The sequence below is a fragment of the Pseudophryne corroboree genome, chromosome 6 (genome assembly GCF_028390025.1).
Source record: "Pseudophryne corroboree isolate aPseCor3 chromosome 6, aPseCor3.hap2, whole genome shotgun sequence".
NCBI lineage: Eukaryota > Metazoa > Chordata > Amphibia > Anura > Myobatrachidae > Pseudophryne > Pseudophryne corroboree.
In genome coordinates this window covers 175,972,313-175,983,554 of record NC_086449.1, presented here as the reverse complement: position 1 = coordinate 175,983,554, position 11,242 = coordinate 175,972,313, and the positions used below count along the sequence as shown (strand labels likewise).

The 11,242-nt window shown below is 43.1% G+C and overlaps 1 long non-coding RNA gene across 1 annotated transcript; it reads right to left on the bottom strand.

The window, feature by feature from the left end:
• Positions 1-8,178: 8,178 nt before the first annotated feature.
• LOC134935105 (uncharacterized) lies at positions 8,179-9,490 on the bottom strand. Its single transcript, XR_010179902.1, has 3 exons — positions 9,387-9,490; positions 9,099-9,311; positions 8,179-8,479 (listed from the first exon to the last, which is right to left on the bottom strand). It is a non-coding gene; the product is annotated as an uncharacterized LOC134935105 (long non-coding RNA).
• Positions 9,491-11,242: the final 1,752 nt, after the last annotated feature.

Below are 11,242 nucleotides of genomic sequence, written 5' to 3'. Positions count from 1 at the left end.
GGGCCAGGTGTTTGTGCCGCCCTATTGGGTTGCTTAGCTTAGTCATCCAGCGCCCTTGGTGCAAATTTTAGGACTAAAAATAATATTGTGAGGTGTGAGGTGTTCAGAATAGACTGGAAATGAGTGGAAATTATGGTTATTGAGGTTAATAATACTATAGGATCAAAATGACCCACAAATTCTATGATTTAAGCTGTTTTTGAGGGTTCTTTAAAAAAAACACCCAAATCCAAAACACACCCGAATTTGACAAAAAAAATTCAGGGAGGTATTGCCAAAAAACGCGTCCGAATCCAAAACACGGCCGCAGAACCGAATCCAAAACCAAAACACAAAACCCGAAGAAATTTCCGGTGCACATCTCTATTTTTGATACAAAGTTCTGAAATCTTTCAGGGTTAGATTATAAAATGCTTTGTTGCATCCACTTTGATATTGAGTGGGGTAGAATTCTGATTTTTTTTCTTAAAAATAAAATTTTTATCTTTGGATATGTCAAAAATTTGTACTTCACCGGTTTGGCTATTATTTTCTTGTTCTAATTCTAGAAGTGTATTGAGACAGAGGAGGTCTGCTGAATCAAGGACAATGGGGGTACCTATTTCTCCCTGTTTTTTTAGGTTTTTGTCAGCAAAATATTGTTTTCTGCATAAATCCCTTGTGTACCTATTAAGTTCCACAAAATGTCCAAATAGGTCTGGTGCTTGTGAAGGTGCAAACTTAAGTCCTTTAGATTTTTCACTTTCTGTGAGATTCCGTGTAGATAGGTTAAATAAACCTTTATTTCTTATGCTGTTTTTTTTTTAACTTTTGGGCTGACTTCCTTTTTCCTTCTCTTCCTCCTCTGAATCTAGCTCTTTTATTTTGGGGGAGTTTGCATGATATTTGTTCCTGTTTCTGCAAATTGGATAGAGACCCTGGTCTAAAAAAGAAGATGTGTCTGTAGATGGTTTACTTGTAGTTGCTTGCGTTTTTAGTCTGGCTCCTTGTATACTAGAGTTGAATGATCTAGTAGGAATTTTTTATTATTTGTTTGTTGAGAAGAATGTGGGGACCTACTAAACTGTTTCTTTTTTGATGTTCAGTATAATGTGCCTGTTTGTACAGGGGCGGTGCTCTGTTTTAGAAGTAAATCTCTCTCTGGATGAGTATGGCTGATTGGGGTTTTTATATCTTTTGTTGTGATCTAGATCCCCCCAAATTATTAATCTCCTATTGAAAGACCTCACCTGACCCGGCTATGCTGAGACAACCAGAACAATAACTAATGTCAGAAACAGCCTTTTATGGCTTTTTCTGGCATTATCATATTAATGCTTTGAAACCTGTAAGCTCTGCTAGTTAGATGCTGGCTGGCAAAATTTAGCCTGGGGACAGGTATAATGCACTGGTTGTGTCTATGTTGCCTTCGTGCAAAGGACCTGGACGTGACAAAATGAGAGGTCAGGAGAGAACTTCCGCCCTTACAGCTCCTAAATGTTTTCTTCGTTCTCCAATCGTTTGGGGTCTTTTTCTTTTCTATGCAGACAAAAAGGAGTGTGAGTAGCATACCATCTGGATTTTATCTATATATTTTTTTAAATTTGGGTTTTATTTAAAAAGGAGGATTTTATTTCTCTTTGCCACTTTTATGGTTTTGGTCCATGTAATGCTGTATGATTTTTTTCATACACTTTCCTCGAAAAAATTTTTTTCCCCCCATGTATTGTTAAATAAATATTTGTAAACCTTCTTTCTTACTCCATTGTGAGTGCCAATATTTTTTTCAATTTTGGGGTTTGTGGATAACTACATGGTCCGAACTACAAGCCATATTTCCCACCTGGAACCTAAAGGTACCTTGATGGGAGATACACAGTACATCGAATTGTGAGTTGGGGTACGCCATATTGATTGATCACCCCCACTTTGAGAAGTTAAAGATACCTTTATGGGCTTTTTATCTGTTCCCCGAGTGTGAGTGTTGGGGTACGCACACAATTACCTTCTAGTGGAAATACATCTGTGGTTTATTGAGTCCAGTATATACTGCACCATCAAATAGAACTTCCCCAAAGATACCGCTCTATATTTAGAACCCCCATTTTTTATGTGAGTGGGGAGTTTCCATGAACAAAGCTAAAACCACAAACTGAAATCCCTGTCCAGGACCTAAAGATACCTTGATAGGAGGTGTACAGCAGTCCAAACTGTGAGTTGTGGTACGCCATTACAGACTACTATCATCCCCTAGGAGAGAAAGATACCTTTATGTGTTTTACATCAACCGTTTGAGTGTGAGTGTTGGGGTACGCATCATCTGCCTCCATTGAGAATACACAACAAACGATTGAGGTGTTGGGCTGAATTCCCTATCCATCACACTGGGTGTTATAAGAAATTGAAAGGTTAACCACATAAAGAAACCGTGATGCGATTAATGCCTCCTCTTTAGAGTGTGAGTGGGGTACGCTTTGGATCCACCTTAGTTTTATAGAGGAGTCTGATTTCTTTTTCTATTGCTTAAGTGTTGACAACATTTACCACACATTGGTTGTTTTTTTGTTATCCTGTCTTTCAAGTCAACTATGTTTGGAGACCTTACATACAATTGATTAGAACTGGAGACACAATTTCGACCTAAGAACCTTCTATGCAACTCAAAAGGGATGTTATGGTGATATTCTACTTACCTTAGCGCTTGTGGTGTACGACAGTATTTTAAATTTCTTGTGTTTTGTCTGTTTATTTAAATGTGGTGACATTTAATTCGAAATCTGTTACATCTGAGCTGCACAGCGTCAGTTTGAACCACCCCCTACATCTTTGTTTCTATAGGTATAATGCACTGGTTGTGTCTATGTTGCCTTCGTGCAAAGGACCTGGACGTGACAAAACGAGAGGTCAGGAGAGAACTTCCGCCCTTACAGCTCCTAAATGTTTTCTTTGTTCTCCAATCGTTTGGGGTATTTTTCTTTTCTATGCAGCATTGGACCCTCGCGGGCTCGCTTTGCTCGCCACGCATCGGACTCGGTGTCTCGCTCTGTTCCGCTTCGCTCGACACACTTTTCTATTCCAAATAGATTGTGACATGGACCGAGGGGGTTATGGAAAAGGTCCTCTGCACGAAGATAATATAGACGCTACCATAATGCACTAGCCCATAAGCAGCAGTTTATACTTACCACTTGGTTTTAGGCATACAGTAGAACACACGGACTCATTTATTGAAAAGCCCTACTACTAACACAGACCATTAAACAAAACTACAGCTCTCCTTTTCTGAAAGACCAACCAGATGGTGATCCCTACTATAATTACTCACATGCTGCAAGTATATTGTGCCATGTGCACAGGGCCAGTGCTAGGGTGTTCAGCGCCCCCCTGCAAACTATAAATTTGTGCCCTCCCATACTTTACAAAGGGACAGCGCACATAATGCTTTTACACATAATGCTCCCTGTAGTAGTGCCGCTTACACACGTAACGCCCCCTGTGGTAGTGCCGCTTATACACAACGCCCCCTGTAGTAGTGATACTTACACACGTAACGCCCCCTACAACACACTACAACAGTGACGCTTACACACGTAATGCCCCCTGCAGCAGTGACGCTTACACATGTAACGCCCCCTGCAGCAGTGACGCTTACACATGTAACGCACCACTGTAGCATTGATGTTTACACCTGTACCACTGACGCTTACACACGCAACGCCATCTGTACCAGTGACGCTTACACACGTAATGCCCCCTGTACCAGTGACGCTAGCACACGTAATGCCCCCTGTACCAGTGACGCTAGCACACGTAATGACCCCTGTACCAGTGATGCTTGTGCCCCCTGTAGATGTGCCCCCTTGTAGATGTGCCCCCCTGTAGTTATGCCCCTAGTAGCGGTGCTTACAAAAATATGAATACTCACCAGCCCCGCTCCTTCTTTCCGACCGCTGCTGCTGTCCTCTGTCTCCAGCCAACGCTCCTCGGATCTATGGGAAGACGTCATGACGTCTCTCCCATAGCGTAGCACAAACACTAGAGTTCAATTATGACCTCTAGCGTCTGCAACCGCTCCCACTATGCCGTGGGGTGCACGTCAGCATGTGGAAGGGTCATGCGGCGGTGTCAGCACCCTCGGCGCCCTCAGGACTGTGGCGCCCTGGGCACAAAGCCTGGCTAAAGGTGAAGCTTTAGTACGCAGGAGACTAGAGGATTGCTGGACTTGCATAACACCTTGCAGGCAGAGTGGACTACTGCACTGAGTGGCAGCAGTCTCCCTGGTCCCACCACAGCTCAGCACACAGCAGCGTGTGTTGGGCTAGGGAGAGAGCCTGCGGCTGCCGGGTGAATGACAGGTAACAGGAGGGGAGAGAGTATGGAAGCACAGTATAGTCTAGATTATAATATTTGCCTGTAAACATGGGCTTTGACAGTGTGTTCCAATCATGGCATATATATACCAGTTATATAATTTTGGTGCCAGCGCTTCATTAGGACACACTTTGGGAAATGATTAGTAGTACATTTTCAGTATCATTTACGCTGCCGTGTATCCTTTACAAATAATTGTACGGTCAGCCATGTAACTGTTTTGCAGATATCTTAGATAAAGCAAGATGTGTTTGCTGTGTTTAGTAGAACTATCACATAGTTCAGTGTGCTGGAACTCAGAAATAAATAGTTAAATAATTATTTATAAAGCTGAATATATGTGCATTTGTCCTACCTATTTTGTCAGCTGCACCATTGCTCACTTAATTTATGGTGGATGTGGCATCTAATAGCGTTTGCTTCGACAATACATTGGACCTCATTCCGAGTTGATCACTCGCTAGCTAATTTTAGTAACCGTGCAAACGCATAGTCGCCACCCACGGGGGAGTGTATTTTCACTTTGTAAGTGTGCGATCACATGTGCAGCCGAGATGCACAAAAAGATTTTGTGAAAAACAAGATCAGCCGTGTAGTCACTTATCCTGTGCGATGATTCCAGCGATGGAGGTCCCGGAATTGACGTCAGATACCCACCCTGCAAACGCTTGGACACACCTGCGTTTTCCCTACCACTCCCAAAAAACGGTCAGTTGACACCCATTAACGCCCTCTTCCTGTCAATCTCCTTGCGATCGGCTGTGCGAATGGAATCGTCGCTAGAAGCATTGCACAGCAACGATGCTCTTTGTACCTGTACGACGCGCGTGCACATTGCGGTGTATATGCATGCGCAGTTTTGCAATTTTTTTACCTGATCGCTGCACTGCGAAAATCGGCAGCATGCGATCAACTCGGAATGATCCCCATAGCCTTCAAATTGGCAGCCACTGTTGAGTCTGCCCAACCCCCTAAGCTTTAATAATGTGGCATGGAAATCTCTGCCTGAACAGAGAGAGAAAAGAGGCTGGAGCAAGGCATGATGGGACTGACAGTTCAAATACTGCGCATGACATACAGAACCCAGACATATAAACAACTTGAAATACTGTACACACCATTTTTGTCTGAGGTTTCAAATTCTAACACCTTTACTTGCAGTGCAAACACCTAGGAGAAGCTATTTTGCTAGGAACAAAGTAAAAAATAACAACACCGTAACTAAAGATTATAGGGTACATATTTAAATTCATTATTAACCTGACTGTGGTTTAACTCACACATTAAGTGCTGATGACTATTATTTATTGTTTGCGTCGTTAACAGGATGAAGCACAGCACTGAATTTTATTATCCCCAGAGTTTTACTGTTGCTTAAATATTATCTTATTATACACAAGGCTGAATTTACAATATTACAGTCTAAAGACACACAGGGGGAAATTTACTAAGCTCCCGATTTTGACCGAGATGCCGTTTTTTCATCAAAGTGTCATCTCGGTAATTTACTAAACTCAAATCACGGCAGTGATGTGGTCATTCGTAATATTTTGGAAGTTCAAGGTAAAAATCACGAATGAATACACCATCGGTCAAATTACGCCTGTTTAGATATGAATCTCGGTCATTTACTAACCATTCGTAATTGTAATTGCTGCCGTGAAAATGCATTTGCGGCCGCGAAAAAATACAAATCGTAAAAATTTCCTAAAAAAAAACGCGCCAGCATTTGAAAAGCGTGTTTACATGTGTACTCAATTATCCATTACTCACACCTGAATGTTTGGCCCTATAAAAGTGTTCCAGGCACATTTTGAATTTCTCTCACTCTGAAATGGCGGCTGTGGTGTGTGCCAATGCATTTATGTTTGCTGTGGGATACCTTAGACTGCTCCATGAGGCTTCCAGGAATCAGGCCCAGGTAAGTGAACATGGTCAACAGGTTGTCCAGGTGCCGCGGAGGCTGCGCCAGCCTCGTTTTTTTAGAGGGCGTTTAAACTTAAACGCATTGTCCGATGATAGGGTCATACAGATGTTCCGCCTAAATAGAACCAACATTTTCCACCTGTATGACCTTGTCAAACTGGGCCTAGACCCTGAGACAGCACGCTCTCGCTCTGTCTCAGGCCTACACAAACTCCTGGCTGTGTTACACTTTATGGCTACTGGGAGCTTCCAGGCTGTGGCAGGCGACGTCATTGGTATCTCACAGCCCACCTTTTCTAGATATTTGAATCAGGTGAGTCTAAAAATACATAGGCGGTTATGTCTAAGTGTTGCTTCTGTAAGTACAAACAACACAGTATTGTATAGAATACCTAACATGACACTCACCTTAGCTTGTTTAATGTCCACTCAGGTTTTGGATGTCTTGGATCCACACATTAATGCCTCAATCTGCTTCCCTACCGAGGAGTCGGAGTGGCGTGCTGTCAGGGTAGCTTTCTATGAGCTTGCTGGCATGCCCAATGTGCTGGGGGCCATAGATTGCACACACGTTCAGCTGAGATCACCTAGGGGCCGCCAATACATATATACGAATAGACATCTGGCACAATCAACTAATGTCCAGGTGGTCTGTGATGCAAACTTTAAAATTATGAGTGTTGTTGCAGGTTACCCTGGTGGCTGCCATGACTCCTTCATCCTCAGTCAGTCATCGCTCTTCGATAAATTTGAGGCCGGTCAAATGCCTGATGGCTGGCTGTTGGGTATGTTTAAAATGTTTTGTGTGTATGTCTTTTAACCACAAACTCTAGTTTTGAGTAGGGGAAAGAATAATCTAACACATGTCCTAATGTTGACTATATCTGTTTTTCAGGTGATGGGGGTTACGGCTGCTACTCTTGGCTCCTTACTCCATTGTCCCAACCTGATTCTCCTGCTGAACACAGTTACAATCATGCACATAAGGCTACGCGGAATGTGATAGAAAGATGTTTTGGTGTGCTGAAGTCACGGTTTCGGTGTCTGGATAAATCTGCAGGCCTTTTGTTGTATAGTCCCTCAAAGGTGACTAGAATTGTGTTCTGCTGCTGTTTTCTCCATAATCTGTGTTTAAGTCAACATCTGGCACATGATGAGGGAGAAAGCAGTCAGCAAGCAGAGGAGTTAGAACCATCTGGTGACAGTGTGAGTACATATGTAGGGAGGCAGGTACGGCAAGAAGTGATCCTGCGGTATTTTTCTGGTAAGTTTTTGTAGGATGTAATTATCCTTGACTAAACACTTTGCAATACTTTCTATTGTGTGTTTTGTTACTTACTGTTTGTTGTTTATAGTGGTGTGTACATTGTACTTAGTTTATGTTATAAATACATTTTCAGTCATTACCCATGAAAAACATACATACATACATAGCAGCTTCTACAATGTTTGAGACGGACACAGGAAGTTGTGTGTTTGTCAAATCCAAATTTTTATTGTGAAAATTACATTTGTCAAAAGTTTTATTTTTTCCGCTTGTGTGTGCTGGGTGCTGTGCTTTGTGCTGGCTCACTGGCACGTGCTCTGGAGGAACGCCGAACAGGGGAGGTTACTGGCGTTTGGATAGGGGTCGTGGTCCCAGAGCTGGAGGTCACTTGTTGAGCTGCCATCAATGTTATGTTGTTGCTCAAATTATTAATGCTAGCATTCAGTTGTGTGTTGGTTGCAGTGTGGCTGGCTACAATCCGGGATAACGACTCATTCACAACCTGGTTGTGCTGAATGAGTTGAACGAGTGCCTGCTGATGGCGCTGTTGCTCATCAATGATGCGCGTTAAATGAGCCAGCATTTGGTTGTTGTCAGCCCGTATTTGCTCCATCGATGTTGCGATTCGGCCTACTTGTACAATCAGTCTGCCCGAGTTGCGACTAATGCGCGGTAGCTGATGGGGCAGACTGGCAAGGTGTTGGGTATGTGCGGTCAGGCTGGCATTGCTTTGTGCCTGTTGGCTTGTCCAACTGGCCCAAAAGTCATCTGGTATTTGTGTCTGGGGTGGAGCTTGTGCCAGTTGTGGACTCATGGAGGCTTGGGGGATATCCTGCAGCTGTATTGGCTGGCTCGGGTCAACAGGTGTTAGTTGCAGTGTGAAGGTTGCCTGTTGGTCTTGTCCCTGCTGGTCCACGTCGGCCATCAAGCTGGGCTCTGTATGGGGTGGCCAACATGCAATGTTTATTTTTCTAATAATTTATTTGCTAGTTCTACACATTACTACATTCATAATACTCCATTTTTTAAGTTTTACGAGTTGTTTTTCTAAACTTATAATGTGTTTTTTCGCCAAAAACATATATACCATCACAGGCGTGCACATAGACAGACTTGAGTAATCCTCACCTAACTACCTCCCCTCCACAGCATTACAGTGTTATGTCACCTCCCCTGTCCACGATATAGACTGCTTACCTGGATAGTCCAGAGGAGCGGAGCAAGTAAGCAGTCTACATACCGGACAGGGGAGATGTGTGAACACTATAATGTTGTGGAGGGTGTTTTTTTTATTTTTTTTTTATTTTTTAATATTTATTTTAATGTGCACGTGTGTGGCCTAAAATTTTAAAAAATGTATGTTCTTTTTTAAAAATGATGTTGGCGATATCAACCACTAAGACATTGAAAAATTAAGCATTTGCACCTTTAGCAATTGAAGACGTAACATCACATTGCTTGTTATGGCAAACATGTAATCTCAACTCCAACTCACAACATAGTAACTGTACTGTGTAGATTATTTGCTATGTGTTTAGTTTCTGTTTTGACTCACCAGATAACTGAGGTGATCGGGGCTCATCACTCTGTGGACTCGCCAATAGTGCCAGTGGTGGCTGGGGTGACACTGCAGAAATGCGCCGCCTGGGTGGGGAAGATGGAGCCGCAGATTCCGTGCCAAGACGCCGTGTCTTACTTGGCCTCCTGGGTAAGTGGCCCGAGCCCTGTGATGGGCGCCTTACAGGAGGTCGGCTTACAGAAGCAGAACCTATGAGAATATCTAAACATTAATATTTTGTACTTCTATGTGTTTGCAGAATATGTGACTACAGTGAAGTCTTACCTGCAATCCCAGCATCATCCTGAGTTGTCTGAGGCCTGTCTGGCCGGCTGGTCTGTCGGACTGTTGAAAAAGTGGAGCAAACATTATTACCATGCTTTGTGTAAAAATTATAACTGCAAAGCCTTAGTGTACTGTAACCATCTATTAGGTATTCGAAAATAAACTAATTTCTGCTTAAGATCTTCGTGCTTCCTTAATTTGTGGTGTATATCAAAATGTACATGGTGTTGCACAAAATAAATCTGTTACATTTGATAATTATGCGTCAGATATTGCATAAATTGACTACTTGCAAATGTGACCAAAATGTAATTTTGCATTTATAGAACCTTTTTTTGAAGTAAATAAATCAAATATTAAAAAATACAATTAGATACAACACCGATGTCCAAGCAATATCGCAAAATTATTATGGCAAATACACATACCAGCAGGCATTGCACCTGTTTTTGCGCAAACTTTTTAAAAAAAAACAGCCAAGGCAAGATGGAAAATGCAATTTCTAAACACAAACACACCTTAAGGGTGCATAGGCCTGCAATATCTGACCAACAATTTTTGCTTCCTTTAACCTTAAAAAATGCTTAAAAAAACATTTAGAGGACATTTAAATATAAATATAACAAATCCAACTCACCATCCTGCGTGGGTCGGTCCGAATCCCGGACATGAGTAGCAGACACCACTTCTGCAGGAATCAATGCCCGCACAGGCTCCTCCCACTCCCGATAGGTTGCCCGGAAAGGGGGGCCACCTCCGGTTTTTCTGGCAGATTTTGCCTCTTTGGCCATCTTGGCCTTGACACGCCGCTTTATGTCATAGAACCTCTTGCGACACATGTCCTCAGTCCGCCTCACCACACCCTCACTATTGACGGCAACTATTACTTGCCCCCACAGGACAGACTTCCTGCGGGAGGACACCTTGCCAGCATCCTGACCAAACAATTGGCGATGGTGCTTCATCAGCTCACGCACCAACGCCATGTTTTCAGCATAGCTGAACTTAATATTCCTGCCAGTCTTGGTAGTGGTGCGTGGCTGCGGAGCCACAACACCATCACTATCACTGGAAAATGCAGCAACAGGCACCCCCTCCTCCTCCTCCTCACTAACCTCCTCCCTCTCACTACCCCCCTCCACCTCACTAACAGCCTCCACCTCACTAACAGCCTCCACCTCACTACCAGCCTCCACCTCACTACCAGCCTCCACCTCACTAACCTCCGCCACCACACTGACCTCTGAGTCTGACATGATGACAAACGACAAAAAACACTGAAAAATCAAAACACAAAACACACTCCTCCACTACTACTACTACTACACACCACACAGCCAACACACACGCTCACTCACTCACTCACTCACTCACTCACTCACTCACTCACAAACAATGACAAAAGACTTAAAAAAAAAAAACAAGGACAAAAAAGTAGACAAACTGAGAAAAAACAATACTACAAATATGACAAGACTACTTACACACACAGTACAGCACTCAACAATCACAAAACTCCTCTCCAAATCCTCCAAAAACTCCACCAAACTCACCAACTCCAAATACACCTTCCTCTCTCCTCTCCACTAGCTAAACCCACGAGGTGCGGTGTGTTTGGGGCGGTTTTATAGTAATATGCACAGACACTCCTCCTTCACGAATACAACCAATCACGGACGCGTGACAAAAACGAAACTTAGGACTAAAAACGCGGCCGCAATTTCTAAATCACTGCCGTAACAGACATGTGACGCAGTCGTAAAAAAAACCAAAAACACGGCCGCGAAACAACAAACGCGGCCGCATTCTACAGCAGAAAACCACGAATGACATCGACATCGGAACAAAAGAAAAAC